The sequence below is a fragment of the Balaenoptera ricei genome, chromosome 1 (genome assembly GCF_028023285.1).
Source record: "Balaenoptera ricei isolate mBalRic1 chromosome 1, mBalRic1.hap2, whole genome shotgun sequence".
NCBI lineage: Eukaryota > Metazoa > Chordata > Mammalia > Artiodactyla > Balaenopteridae > Balaenoptera > Balaenoptera ricei.
In genome coordinates this window covers 135,604,468-135,620,045 of record NC_082639.1, presented here as the reverse complement: position 1 = coordinate 135,620,045, position 15,578 = coordinate 135,604,468, and the positions used below count along the sequence as shown (strand labels likewise).

The 15,578-nt window shown below is 40.1% G+C and overlaps 1 protein-coding gene and 1 long non-coding RNA gene across 5 annotated transcripts in view; one reads left to right on the top strand and one right to left on the bottom strand.

Moving 5' to 3' along the window:
* Window positions 1–8,404: 8,404 nt before the first annotated feature.
* LOC132373412 (uncharacterized) lies at window positions 8,405–11,689 on the bottom strand. The gene is made up of 3 exons (XR_009505419.1): window positions 11,447–11,689; window positions 10,959–11,143; window positions 8,405–8,573 (listed from the first exon to the last, which is right to left on the bottom strand). It is a non-coding gene; the product is annotated as an uncharacterized LOC132373412 (long non-coding RNA).
* Window positions 11,567–15,578, top strand: part of LOC132373402 (ankyrin repeat domain-containing protein 45) — a 154,999-nt gene continuing 150,987 nt past the window's right edge. For all 4 annotated transcript variants that reach the window (XM_059936495.1, XM_059936505.1, XM_059936526.1 and 1 more), the window contains exon 1: window positions 11,567–11,582. The gene's annotated coding sequence lies outside the window, so the exon portion shown is untranslated. The remainder of the gene's footprint in view (window positions 11,583–15,578) is intronic.

Genomic DNA, 15,578 nt, shown 5'->3' with positions numbered 1-15,578 from the left:
GTTTTTTTGTATGTTTTTCATAATGCACTGTGAGCCATCCTGTTAGTCAGAGTAAAGCAGGTATGGAATCATAACCCTACCAACATAGGATGTGTGAGAAATTTTCTCCTGTACATTGCAGTTCGACGGAGCCCATTTAAATGCAAATCCTAAGGCAAAGGCCTCATGCACAATTAAGATCTCCGTGTTGAGTAGAGAATTCACATGAGAATCTGTACATATTTATATGTATTTAAATATGTGTGTGTGTGTGTGTATACAGACACACACACACACATATATATACATGAAAAATAAACCATACCATTGTAAAAACTATGAAAAAGCTTCATTAATAAAGAAAAAAATCACAATAATCACTGAAGAATCTACTTAGGAAATACACCTAATAGTGTTTAGAGTGTGCTCAAACTTCTGCCAGGTGGAACCCTTTCAATGCTATCAAAAAATGTATATTTTAAACACCAGAATATACATGCCCCAAATAATACCTAATCAAGGTCATGTCTTATCCTGGTCCAAGAAGAAAGTTAATGATGATGTGCTGTCTCGACTTATGAAGAATAAATGTCGTGATACATGTGAAGTACTTAGGAAGTACCTGGAACATCATAGATGTTCAACAAATGCAATTACCTAGATTTTTAAATGAAAAATTTAAGGGAAAGCTCAGTGACTCACAGAAGAGGATGAAATGACTATGAAATAATTAAGAGATAAAAATGGTTCTTAAAAAATGAAAGATGGGGGCTTCCCTGGTGGCGCAGTGGTTGAGAATCTGCCTGCCTAATGCAGGGGACACGGGTTCGAGCCCTGGTCTGGAAAGATCCCACATGCCGCGGAGCAACTGGGCCCGTGAGCCACAACTACTGAGCCTGCGCATCTGGAGCCTGTGCTCCGCAACAAGAGAGGCCACGATAGTGAGAGGCCCGCACACCGCGATGAAGAGTGGCCCCCGCTTGCCGCAACTAGAGAAAACCCTCGCACAGAAACGAAGACCCAACACACCCAAAAATAAATACATAAATAAATAAATTTTTTAAAAAATATTGTGCTTGGACCCAAGGTTTAGCAGTAAATAAGACTCACAAGGTTCCTTGTTTTATGGAATTTCATTCTTGAGGAGACAGGGGTTCTAAAATGAAACCATGAATTACACAATTAATTGTTTAATCACTATTGGGATAATTGTCTGAAAGAGACCTCTATCATGCTAAAGAAGATATATAGTAGGGAGCCCAGATCTGGTCTGGAGGATCAGGGGCAGTGAGATGGACAATCTCTAAGATGGCTCCTGTCTTGGTTCAGGCTGCCATGACAAAATACCACAGACTGGGTGGCTTAAACAACAGTTTTGGAAGCTGGGAGGTCCACGATCAAGGTGCCAGCTGATTTGGTTTCTGTGTCCCACATCCTTATAGGCCTTATCTTCAAATGCAGTCACATTGAGACTTAGAGCTTCAACATGTGAATTGGGAGGTGGCGGGGCACAAATTAGTCCATAATAGCCCCCAATGTTCTCTGCCTCATGGTATTCATGCCCTTGTGCAACTTCCTTCTTTGACTGTGAGCTGTATCTAGTAACCGACAAATATAATATACTAAAAGTGATGGAATGTTACTTCCAGGATTAGTTACAAAAGGACTGTGGCTTCTGTTGTGGATGTCTTCTCTCACTTCCTTGTTCTGACGGAAGTCAGGTGCCATATTGTGAGATGCCCTATGGAGAGGCCCTCATGGCAATGAAGAGAGAGAGACCTCTGGCCAACAGCCAGTGAGGAACTGAAGCCCTCAATCCAATAGCTCATGAGGAACTGAATCCTGCCATCAGCACCGTGAGTGAGGTTGGAAGCAAATCTTTTCCCAGTTGAGATTTCAGATGAGATTTCAGACTTTGTCGATAGCCTGACTGCAACTTCATGAGAGACCTTGAGGCAGAAGCATCCAGCTAAGCCATGCCTGGATTCCTGATACACAAAAATTGTGAGATAATAAATGTTTGTGTTTTTAGTTACTAAATTTTGGGTAACTTGTTATGCAGCAATAGGTAAGTAGCACAAAAGATTTCCCTGAGGGAGTGACTCTTACGTAGGAATACGAAGGATGATGGGAGTTACTAGGTGACAGAGTTTGAATGGAGGGAGGAGTGTTCTAGACAAAGACACGAAAGCCAGAGAGGCAAGGACATCTTGGCAAGAGTTCACTGGAGAGAGCAGTGTGAGACAAAGCTGGTGAAATGGGAAAGTGCTTTGGAAAGTTCAGGAACATAACAGGAGGAATGAGCACAAATCAGACAATGAAAGAGCATTTTCCTAGTTGCCTAGATGCATCCATAGAATTATAGGGTGGAGAGCACCATGATGAGAGCCAGGAGACCTGAGTCCTAGTGCTAACTCTGTGACCTCAATCGATCACTTGGTCATTCTGGTCCTCAGTTTTCTCATCTATAAGATGGAATCTGAATTCTTTACAACTCTCATTCAAGAGTCATTATAGTTATATGAAACCTATATGAGGAAAGCCATAAGACACTCCTGAAAGAAACAAAAGTAGGCTTGAGCAAAGAGAAAGACATCCTATGTTACTGGAGAAGAAGACTCAGTTTCATAGAGATGCCAGTGCTCCATAAATTAATTTATAAATTTAATGCAATCCAAGTAAATCAATATCAGAGTTTTGACAGAGCTAGATAAGTTGATTATAAAGTTCATATGGAAGAATAGACAAATGAGAATACCCAGAAATAGCCTAAAAGTAGAAAGAGCAAAGGGGAGGGCTAGCCCTAACATATTATTACAACATGTTCTAAACCTCTATAATTAAAACTGTGATTTTGGTGTATGAACAGACAGATGAATAAAGCAGGGTAGAAAATCCAGAAATAGACCTAGGAACACATGGAAATTTAGCGTGTGATAAAGATGATATCTCAAATCAGTGGGGAATATATGGACTGTTGCATAAATGATGCTATACAACTATGGAAAAAGATAAAATTGAATGCATTCCATATAAGGAGTTGAACCCCAGTGCAGTCTCAACAAAGACCTCTGAAGACACTATGGGACGCTTAGAAGCAGGGATGGCCCCTCAGAGTTTTCACAAGTTGGAATAAAGGAGCTGGGTCTTTCTATCCCACAACAACCAAATGTATCAGAAGTTTAAATGCAAATAATGAAAGTATAAAAATAGTACAGGAAAACACAGATGAATTTTTTAAATTAAGTGTGGAGGAAAACTTCCCTGTGATTCAAAATCTAGAGGCAAAAAGATAAATTTGACTGCATAAAAAAAATTTCCATGGAAAAAATATTACAAATGAAGTAAGAAAATGACAATTAGGAAAAACATATTTGCAATATAGGACTCATAATGTACTACATCCATGGCTCTAAAAAATGGAGAAAAAACCAAATAATACAGATACTTGGGCAATATATGGACAAGCAGTTCACAGAAATAGAAATGGCCCTTAAACACTTGAAAATATATTCAGTCTTATTCATAATAAGATAAATGCAAATTATAGCTATACTAAGACATATCAGGTAGGCAGAAGTCCAGAATTGGACAACATGCTTTGTTGGCATGACTGTGGGGAAGAAGGCATTCTCATTCATGGCTAGTGTGTGTACAAAATGATTGAACTTCTATGGAGAGGGATTTGGCAAGATTTAGCAAAATTATATTTGCATTTACCTCTGACCCAGCAAACTCACTATCCCAAGGAAACACTCGCAAAAATTAAAAAAAATTATGCGCCAGGCTATTAACTGCAGGATTCTTTGTGGAAGCAAAAGAATTGAAACAACTCCAAGGCTTCTCAATAGGGGACTGATTGAATGAGCAATGGGATATCCACATAATGAGGATTATGCAGCTAAAAAAAGAAGTGAGGACAATCTCTGTATACTTACGCAGCATGATCTTCAGGGTATATTGTTAAGTAACAAAACCTAAGTGAACAGTGTTTACAATATGCTAACTTCGATTTTAAAAGGGGTAGAAATATGTGCGAGTGTATATATGTGTATTTACTTATTTTTTAAAAAACAATGGAAAGATAAACTGAGAATTAATAAAAATGGTTAGCTAGAGAGGAGAGGAGGGAACAGGGTAGAGGAATTAGAGATGGAAGCCAGATTTCTCTGAAAGTATTCAATTCTATATTTTTATTTATTAAATGTTCTTAATAACTAAAAATTATTTAAGCAAGTTACACTTTTATTTATTATAAATTTTATTTTATAATAAAAATAAAAAATAAAATTTTTTATTTATTTAAATAAAATTTTATTTTATTATTTATTATATATTATTAAATAACATTTATTTTTTATTTCAATAAAATTAAAGGCATTTTATTTAAATGTCTTTAACAATTTTTAAACAAAATTTAATCAAAAGAGAAAAAAGCAATACCTGAATATTGAAAAACAAATGGGCCAAACAAATTGGTGGCATATGGTGAATCCTGTAATGCACCAGTCAGACATCTTTTGGGGAATGAGGGACATGATCCACCAGCCACTAGAAGTGCTAGTGGCAGAGAGATCTCAGCTGGCAGCCCTTTGTGGGAAGCACCTTGGTGGAAGAGAGGGGCTTCCTGCCCAAGGTCTCACTCCCTTCCTGGGGCAGCCTGCAGCCAGTAACTGGTTGACGCAGGGGTACAAGGTACAGCTCCTTTGCCCCATCTTGGGACAGCTCTGAAGGGCCACCCAACTTCAGAGTTCCCCAGATGGTCTGAATCAACCTTTGTTGAGACCATATTGCAGCCCAGATTCTCCTTGTGCCCTGTTTCCTTACCTTTCTTTCCAGGTGTTTCTCTCAAGAGCACTCCCTAATAAATTTCCTGCATGCAAACTCCATCTCAGCATATGCTTCCTGGGTCACCCAACTATGACAGTTGGTGCCAGGAATGCCAAGAGTGGGTCAAGAAGCAGTCACTAAGATAGTGGTGTTGGATCACCTGCTGCCAGGCTGGCAGAAGATATCATCACTTCTAGTAGAAAGTGTACAAATAGTCCCTGACGCAATTGCAGTGCATATGTTAAAAACTTTCACTATTAGCAAACTGGTGGGGAGGAAATATTCTAGTGGGTACAGTGTATCAGGTGTTAGAGATATATAGAAGAAATATGGGTGGATGTTGCTAAGCTTATTTGATGCTATTTAATGAAATACTGAGAGTGATTAATTGGTTATTAAAAACTAAACATGAAAGCTAAAGGATTTCCCTGGTAACAAATATAGAAGCTCTCATCTTCTGCAACTGGAGAGCAGGAATAGCTGAGGACCAGGTCCAGGGCTTAATCATAAGAGTAGCAGAGCCTCAAAGGAGCTTAAACTCTCAATATTGGCAAGTCTGGTATGCCAAGGACGTGGTGCTAATTAGGAAAAAGTGGGACCTTGACATATGGAATGGGGATATCTGGGTTCATGCACCTAAAATATTTAATTCCCAAAGGTCCGTGAACACTTTGAGCCAAGGAAATGACTCCTACCTCCCTAGGGTTAGTCCTCCTCCTTTCTGCAGGACAACTCGAGCCCTTTCGGGGTCAGCTCTACCTTCCAGGCCAATACAGTAACTAGAGTTAAGTCACTAACTGGGGATGTGACAGACCTGATGATGAAGGAAAGGGACTATACGTTAAGGTGTTCAGGATCCAGGAGGGTACACATGATAATGGAGTAAAAGGGACTATATCCTAGGAGTTCAGGATGTGGGTGAATACACATGGGACTGAATTCTGAGAGTGCTGGATCAAGAGGGATAGAATACAGAGTTGAGTAAGGGAGTTTAATTAATTTGGAAGCACTCTCCTGGGATACAGGATTTAACAGCCTGGCAAGGATCTCAGGACATGGTGTAAACATGCTGTCAGAATGGTTTCATACATATGGATAGTGATGGCCCATACTAAATGAGGTAAAGATGCCTGAATTGCCATAGAAGGCAGTAGAACAAGGGATTAAAAAGTTCAAAGAAGTGAGCATGCTAAAATGGATATACGTACTAAATACGTAAGCCTGGAAAACTCACCAGGCAATAATATTCCATGGGACAGACCAGAGGATACACCATTTACCAAAGTAATAAGGAAGGTGCTAGAGAGATGGGAACCCAGAATCACTAATAAATTCAGTAGTGGCTCTCCTCTGTAGACCAGATTGATGGTAGGAGATTCCAATACAAAACTGGGCTCACTGATTGCATTGGGGATGTTAGAGATGGCTCGAGAGGCCGAGCCGATGCTGCATGACCCATGGCCCCACCATAAAGCACATTATTAGCACAGACTATGCAGCATGGTCCAAGGCCTCCAGGTAAACAAAGACAGGCAGGACATACCAAGGGTTTAGAGGTTACCTCCAAGAAGCTGGGGGGAAAGGGCCAACCTTTCTTTGGACAAGGTTAATCCTTTACTGTTCATTTTCTCACCAGAACTTTTTATCCTCATGCACATTTATCCTTCCGTCACACCCACTTCAGATCAAGCTGGATGTCTGAGCGTTGCTGGAGAAAAGCACTTGACTCTGCAGGTTGGGGGTCACTAAAATTCATGGTCTCCAACCTCATTCACCTCTTCAATGCCATCAACATTTTTAAACTTTATTTTGCCAAATCTTCAAGCCCCTCACTCATCCCTTCCTCCCTCAGTTTAAGCATACTTTGTTCAAGGCCATCAGGCTTGGTTTCTTTAACTTCCAATACCACAGTCCAGTAGAATTATCTGTATCCACACCACTGCTACCTTTTCTATTTCAGAATTAGAGGACCAAGCCACGTTCCTCCTCTCTGAGGCCAACCCTCCCATCTATACCTTAACCCTTTTCCCTCTAATTTCCTTTAGGATCTTACTTCACCTGTCATCTCCTTTCTTAATCTTTTCTTTCTACTAGTTCCTTGCTATCATCCTATAGATACATCCAGGCTTCTGTGATCCTCCCGCTGCCAAGACATCTCCCTTAACACCGTGTCTTCCTTTAACTTCTGGGCAATCTCCTCCCTCCACATCTTAGTCAAACTTCTCAAAAGAGTAGTGTATATTTACAGCCAGCACTTCATTTCCAATCATAGTTGTTAAATTGATGACCCTGATGTTGTATCTGACAAATGCCAAAATTATCTTACATTAAAAATAAAGATATTTCTTGCATTTAGAGTCAAAAAAAAAAAGCCTTTAAAAAAAGAAAAAAAACTTAGTGGTTCTACTTCCTGACCTCTCTCATTCATTCCTCAGTCCACTGAAATCTTGATTTTGCCTACCACCCTTCACTAAAACTGATCCCACAAAGGTTACTCCTAAGTGCCAAATTCCATTGTCATTTTTTCAGTCTTTTTTGAAACTATTTCCTTGGCTTCTATGTTGCCACACTCATCTGGGTCTGTTCATTCTCAGATCATTCTTTCCCTATCTTCCTCTGCTTACTTCTATGTAATTGCTCCCCAGGGCTCTGTCCTCAGCCCTCTGTTCTTTCATTCACTCATCTTGGATGACTTCATCTTCTTTTCAGGTTTTTGATAACATTTATACTCCAATGACTCCCAAATCTATATTTATATCTTGGTCTTGTCTACTAAGCTTTGGATTCAAATATACAGTAACTGATATCAGGCACACTGATATTTCTACCTTTTCTAAGACTGAACTCATCATCCTGATTCTGACCCAGCCCTTCTTCAAAATCTCTCTTATTTAGGAAACCACAAGCCACAAACCACCTGGTCACACAAGATAGAAACCTGGGAGTCAGCCTTGGCTCCTCTTTATGCCTGCAGTCTTATCCTCTCCAAACCATTCTCCCCATTGCTGTCTGACCTCGTCTAATCCCCCTAACTACGACTCTTGCCTCTCTCCCAACCACATAGTCTCCTGCTACTTCAACCTACTTAGGTATTCACTAATGCACTTTGCTGTTTATTTTGTGCCTCGTGCATTTTTACATTTCTTTTGGGTTGCCTTTTTCTACTCCTTTGCCTGTTGAATTTCTAGGTATCTTTTGAGTTTGGATTTTCACTCTGCCATCCTCTCTCATATTATTTATTATTCCAAGCCTTGGGTCATCTGATAAGTATGCCTTATATAGTTATATTTGTCACTAACTCAGAGATGGTGAAATGGAGAGGGTGACAGAACATTAGGGCATTTTACTAGAAAGCTGCCTCCAGGTTAACATTGATCAACTAACCAATAATATTCAAGCACGGTTGTTCTAAGTGAAACTCGTAACTGCAATATTATCCATCCCAAATTTCAGGTATTTACCCCTAGGGATAGCATGTTTCTAAAATAAAGCCATCCTATATATTCCCCCCCTCCATATTATGGGACACTGATGTTACAAGTAACAAAAATCCAATCTTTGTTTGAATTAGAAAAAAGTAATTTATTGACTTACACAATTGAAAAAGGGGGGTAAAAAATGGCTTTGGGTATTTCTAGCTCCAGGGCTCAAGGAATGGCCTCAGGATTCATTTCTTGGCTCTTTCGTTGCTCTGTCAAGCTCTCTCCATATAGTGGCAAGATGGTTACTGGCAATTCAGGCTGACCGTCTCTCATCAACCCCTGCTGAAAAAAGAATGCCTATTTACCTACTGCTCTGGCAAAAATTCAGGATTAGCTTTGATTACACTGATCTGTGTTCCATGCTTTTTCCTGACCTAATCACTGTTACCAGGGGTGTAGAAAACACTGCTTGGCTGGGACTTGATCTGGAGTGGGACTGGCCCTACCCAAACGACTTGGGCTGAGAGTGTGTGAAAGGGGTCCCCTACTAGAAAACTGTGTGCTGTAACCAGAAGAAGAAGGATGGGCAGGCAGAAACAATGGATGTTCAGTACATTCTCCTTCAAGTTTCAGCTGTGAAGATTAGCTATATGCAGAAACAGTCCTTTAGTCATACAGCAGGAGTGGCACTGATATTTTCTAATTACTGCCAAAACAATGGCTCAAGAAAGATTATTTTAAAATTAAATTATCAGTTTGGATGGGCATCCTCTAATACATAATTAGTTTATAGGTAACCAGTGGCAATCCTGTGGTAATTTAAACCACACTGACCTAGGTTCAAACCCTGGTTCAGCTCTTTTCTAGCTGTGTGGTCTTAGGTAGGTGACCCAACTTTGCTGAGTGTCAGTTTGAAGAATAATAATACTACCTTCACAGAGTTGCTCTGAGGATTAGGGATTATTTATAAGAATCACTTCATAGTACTCAGCATATGATAGGCTTTTAGTTAATGAAATATGAATATTCATATAGTACATTAAGTTACCTTGGAGTAACTTTCTCAACTAATTTATCCTGTTATTTCACCAGAAATTAACTTGTATAAAGAACATGATTCTCAGTCTATGAACTATGGAATTTAAGAAATATAATAATAATTAAAATAATTTAAATTCTTTTTTTAAAATACATTTATTTATTTATTTTTATTTTTGGCTGCGTTGGGTCTTCATTGCTGCGCGCGGGCTTTCTCTAGTTGTGAGCAGGGGCTACTCTTCATTGTGGTGCGCTGGCTTCTCATTGCAGTGGCTTCTCTTGTTGCAGAGCACGGGCTCTAGGTGCGTGGGCTTCAGTAGTTGTGGCACATGAGCTCAGTAGTTGTGGCTTGCGGGCTCTAGAGTGCAGGCTCAGTAGTTGTGGTGCACGGGCTTAGCTGCTCTGTAGCATGTGGGACCTTCCGGGACCAGGGCTCGAACCTGTGTCCCCTGCATTGGCAGGCGGATTCGTAACCACTGCGCCACCAGGGAAGACCAATAATTTAAATTCTAATCAGAGGACCCATTGTCCTAGAGTGGAAAAAATGAATTTCAATCAATTTGGAAACCTCTCTACCGTGATTTTTTGGAGCTGACCTGATTTTAGGGTGGCTTGAAGAGTGCTTATCTCATCTGCTCCTTAAGTAATTTGTACATCAGGCCTTCACTGTCTTATCTGGACCCCCATTGTTAGTACCCACAGGTTGTTGTCGACATGTCTCTTGTACATCCATTTGCCCCCTTCAGATCCAATGGCTCTTTATCCCAAGCTTTGGGTGGCGGGCATGGGAGTTAGAGGTGATCGTAGGAGTCTATCTGCTGCATCTGGGCCACACTGGAGGCAGGAATCTCCTTTGTAAGGCTGTTTCTAACCTAGTCTGCCCCAATGAATCATGCAGCTGTTTCTGACATGGAGTTAAGAAGAGAACAAGGCCCCTTTGATTTTAGGTTTCTCAGACCTATTTAGTGTTTTCCCACCCTTTCTAGCATTCAGAGTACTAAAAGTAATCTTTAAGAACTCTATTTAATTTTTAGTTATTTAATTCAATTTAAGACTTTCAAGAAACAATTGTATTTGGGAATTCTTCACAAGCAATGAAGATTAATTAAAAACATAATCATGCACAGTCATGCATCATAAGTCATCTTGCATTCAGACATTAAAAGACTCTCCCCAAACCAAAGACTATGAAAAAGAACATATTAAAAGTGAAATGCCTAAAATGTCTTGCTCCTCCACCAATTTCAGTAGGAAATGAGTGTTTAGTAGAGCAAATACGCTGTATCGGTGATTGCCGGAGCAAGCTAGCAGCTGACAAAGCTTCTAGACTACTCTCTCTGTCTACAAAGTCAACTCTACAATTCTGATTACCACAACTTATCTGAATAAGAAATTTTAATACTACAGTTTAAAATTCTTTCAAAATTCCTCTTGTATTTCAGAAGTTCAGATCTATGATAGTGATATTTTGCTTGGGCCTTAGGCCAAATATTCACTTTAAAGCTACGCTATTCAGCCTTCAGCTAAAATGTTTGGAGTTTCTCTAAAATGGTACCTCTTCCTTAATGATTTCCTTGTAGAAATAGATGATGAAAGAAATGAAGGTTTTTTTCCTTTTCAGTACAAAAACTTCCCGGTCTTCGCTCCGTGATCGATATGAACATTTACATAATTTCTGGGTAAGCTTACCTCTTCTCTACTGGTTTCTTTCGATGCTCCTATCCCACCTCCACTCTTTTCCCCCTTTTTAAAGGTCGACTGTTTTGGATCTTAAATTCCTGAATCAAAAGAGACACAGTTTCCAAACTGCTTCCGCTCCTGCCATAGTTGGCGCTTGTGAGGTCTCAAGAAACGCCTTTTGTTGGTGACAATGACTGTAAACCATAGGAGAAAGATCCTCAGTAGACTAGAAAATTAAGCAAGTTGTCCGTTTTATATTTACAATCTTCCGTTGTTTTAGAATGCATCCTCATATTTCCTGAAAATTCTTTCGTTTAAAGGCCAAACGTCTAAGACTGGCCGGCAACCAATATACACACCTTATTTTTAAATTTTATTTTTTAAATTTGTAAAATAAATATGGACCATATTACTGAAAACTTACAAAACAAAGAAAAAACTAGCACGCCACCGTCCAAACACAGCAATTTAAATCATTTTGACGAACTCCTCCCCACCTTTGGCCTCTCGCTTCACTGCACCTTGTACCCTTGACGTTTGCGCGCAGCAGGAGCCGCCGCGCTCGGGGTGGCGCTGCCGCGCGCCGGTGCGCCGTCGCCATGGTAACCGCAGAAGCCCGGGGCCTAGGAAGAGGTGAGTCCGGGTCGGAGGGTCGCGGGTCCGGGGTCCGAGGGGCCTGGGGTGGGCGCTCCGCGTGGGCGTGGAAGAGAATGGGCATCTCCCCTCCACGCTGCTCGGCAGGGGCTGGAGGGGAGTGGACTTCAACCTCGGCGTCCTCAGTCTTGGCCTTTGCCCCGAGCTTTGCGTAGCCGGTCACGCTCCGCGGGCGGTCCCTCGGGCTTCAGGCGGAAAGGCGAACTATGGTGCCCAGAAATGACCGGTATCCCCTCCGCCCCTCCTCTGTGTTCTCGCACTGGGGCTGCCACTGTCTGTATCCTCGGGTCTTCCCTCTGTTTAATCCTGGGAGCCCAGGGCTGCCCTTTGAGGCCTTTCCCTTGAGCTGGGACTTAAAATCCTTAAGGGACTACACTTTTTGAAGAAAAAATTCAATTGGCTTAAAAGGCCCTTAAGATCTATTCCTCTCCCACAACTTCATAGTGTCTTGTCTGCCTTCCTTGCCCTTTGTTTATGCTAATCGCATTACTTGGATTGTCCTTTTCTCCTCCTTTTAAGACTCCTGCTCTTCCATACTGAAGGGTCACCTCTTCTAAGAAGCCTTTCCGGGACCTCCCCACTCGGGAGTCTAATTTAGAGGTCCAGCCTCTTTACTCTCCAAGCCCCCTTTGCTTATGTCCATTATGCCCCTTATCTCACTCTGTCATTGCTGATTTACTTGTGTCTTTCCCACCAGACTGGGATGCCTGTGGAGTAGAGACCTATGTGATTTTCTATTATTAGTGCCTTAGCAGCCTCAAAAGAATTCACACTTAATAGTTAAAATTCACACCAATTCAGTAAAGCAGAACTATTCTCAATTCACAATTGAGGAGAGTAAGTTCAGAAAAGTCACATAATTAATAAAATAAATACAAGAATCAGGACTAAAGCATGGGTCTTCTGACTCACAGTCATTCTGCCTTCGGAGTTCCAGCCCTCCCTCTCCCCTCTCCACGCTCATTTTCTATGTGAACTGTTGGTTATATGTAGTGGGGTTGCAATTTTGATTCATGTTATAACTTTTCTGGGCAAAGAAAGTATCTATCCACACACTAAATATTATAGGTATAGTAAAAATTAGAACTTAAAACTGAGAATTAAAAAAAGTTTATTGTTTTAACAATAACACAAATAAACCCACTATATATTAAACATAAGTTACATATTTCTCATGGGAAAAACTGTTTTCTAAAACAAAAATATTAGTGAGTTAAGTTTTTTCAATATCTACAATGTTGATAAAAGGAAGAAAGGAAAAGCTATGTTAGTATGATCACCCTGTTACAACTTATATTCACAGTAAAAATACTTTAAAATATTCTAAATCTTCTATGTTATAAGAAGAAAAAACCCATAGAAAATAGAATTCTTTGCTCTGTCTTCAAAGGACAATATGATGAAGGGCATAGTCAACAATAGACCACCAAACACATGAGAGTTATTCTCCTAATTAGATATTGTCTTTCAAAAGTCAGGCCTAAGGATAAATGGCGTATAAGATTTCACTTTGTCCTTTTATTACAGAAAGGCTGATCCTAGTTCAGTCTAGATTTGGATTAGAACAGTCTTGGGAGCTTGCCTATAGACTGGAGTGGCTTGAGGGTTAGTCTTAGTGCAGTGGTTCTCAGAGTATGGTCTGAGAATCCCTGGGGATCACTAAGACATTTTCAGGGAGTCTGCCAGTCAAACTGTCTTCATATTAATTCTTCGATGTTTTTTGCCGTTGCACTCTCATTCTCTCACATGTCACAGTGGTTTGCTAGAGGCCACATGGCATGTGGTATCACAATATCACACATCATTGCAGAGAATGCAGAAACAGATATGAGAATCCATCTGTCTTCTAATAAGCCAGACATTAAAGAGATGTGCAAAAATGTAAAATAATGCCACTCATCAATTTTTTGTCTTTATATAGTTATTTTTTATAAGCTATACTTTTATGTTAACATGTAATTGTTTTAAGATGAATTAGTTAATATTTTAAAGGTTTCTCAGTTTTAATTTCTAATATGATAAATACAGATAGATATAACCCTCATAAACAAAAACTTTTGGTGTTCTCAATTTCTAAGAGTGTGAAGAGCCCTTAGATCATAGAATTTGAGAACTGCTGCCCTAATCATATTACTTCTGGATTGCTATGGAAATTACACTCTATTCAAGGGTGTACCAAGGGTAGCTTTTAGTATTCTGGCCTGAATCATATTCCTAGATTTGATCTAATTTATCTCCAAATCTCTGAATTAACCTGGGATTAGATTGATCTCTAGATGCAGAATAATCTGTCTGTAATCAACTGTTCAGTGGTCGTAGAGTAGAAAGTCATTTACTCAAACCCTATGTAGGAAAACTGTGTATTAAAAAAAAAAAAGAATAGAATTACCATCTTGTCTTTTGCTTCATGGATGCTTTTGCTCTAGGAATGACGGTACAATGATGATGATAGGGTCCGCATACCAAGTGCTCACCATGTGCTTAGCACATGCATCATCTGATTTATTTTAAGTCTCACAATAATCATATAAACTAGGTTCTAGTGTTATTTCTAGCAGAGATTAGGTAAACTTCCCAGTATTATGTAGCTAATAAGTTGCAGGGTTGCACTGTGAACTCAAGTCTTTCTAACTCCAAAATTCATTGCTCTTGGCTGTGAAGAAAAGCAGGGGGAATTGCAAGCCTGATGTTAAGAGTTATTGAATGCATATGACAAGCCAGGAATTGTGGTAAGTCTGAAAGTGACAGAAGAGAAACATAAAGCTTGATACTTGCTCCTATCCAGTTTACAGTCAAATTGAGTTGGTGTCTTAAGTACTTGAAACAAATAGAAAATAATACAATACCATATTTGGTAGGTTGTATGGTACAGAATATATATAATGACCTTTGAAGTTCAGAGGAGGGAGAGGCCTGGGTACATTCTAGAGAGGAGTGAAGAAACGTTTTAGGAAGAAGGTAGGTTTATAGCTTGGCCTACATAGGATTTGGCTAGTAGGAGTGGAGGAGGAAAAAAAGCTATTCTAGGCCTAGCAGGAATACATATGAAATACAAATAGAATTTTCTCAGTATCTTCAAGGTATGTCTGGGCCCCTGATGGGCCAGTGAGGAAAGGCATTTCAAACACATCCTGCCTCTATTCTCTAAGGTTTGAATATGGATATCTTTAGTAGAGTGTTCCAGAATATCACATTATTAGTAAGGTGACAAAATAATTTATTGTGTAGTAGTAATGGACGTTTTGAGAGTGAAAGAGGATGCTATTAAAAATCACACCAGGGCTGGGGCTTCCCTGGTGGCGCAGTGGTTAAGAATCCGCCTGCCGATGCAGGGGACACAGGTTGGAGCCCTGGTCTGGGAAGATCCCACATGCCGCGGAGCAACTAAGCCTGTGCGCCACAACTGCTGAGCCTGCGCTCTAGAGCCCATGCTCCGCAACAAGAGAAGCCACCGCAATGAGAAGCCCACCCACTGCAACGAAGAGTAACCCCCACTCACAGCAACTAGAGAAAGCCTGTGCGCAGCAACAAAGACCCAATGCAGCTAAAAATAAATTTAAAAAAAATCACACCAGGGGAAGAGATGTCACTGGAACTGTCCTGGGTGCATGAGGACTTATGTCACCTAAGCTATAAACCACAAGCACATGCTGTCTAACTTCTGTTAGAGTCTCTCTTGTTGATTTCATGGTAGAGTTTCCTTAGTGGTTATTCAAGACTAATATTTTTTCACACTGTGGGTTGCAACCCGTTAGTGGGTCATGAAATCAGTTTAGTGGGTGGCACCCAGCCTTAAAAAATAGATGGGATTAAAAACATCAGTATGTTACATGTAGTAAGGATAAATGATATTTTGTTTAATTATATGTATGCAAATATACCCATAAATGCAATGTGCCCAAGATAAAAATGTCCATTACTACTGAACAATTAATTCTTTGGTTACCCTAATAATAGATGTTATATATGTTTACA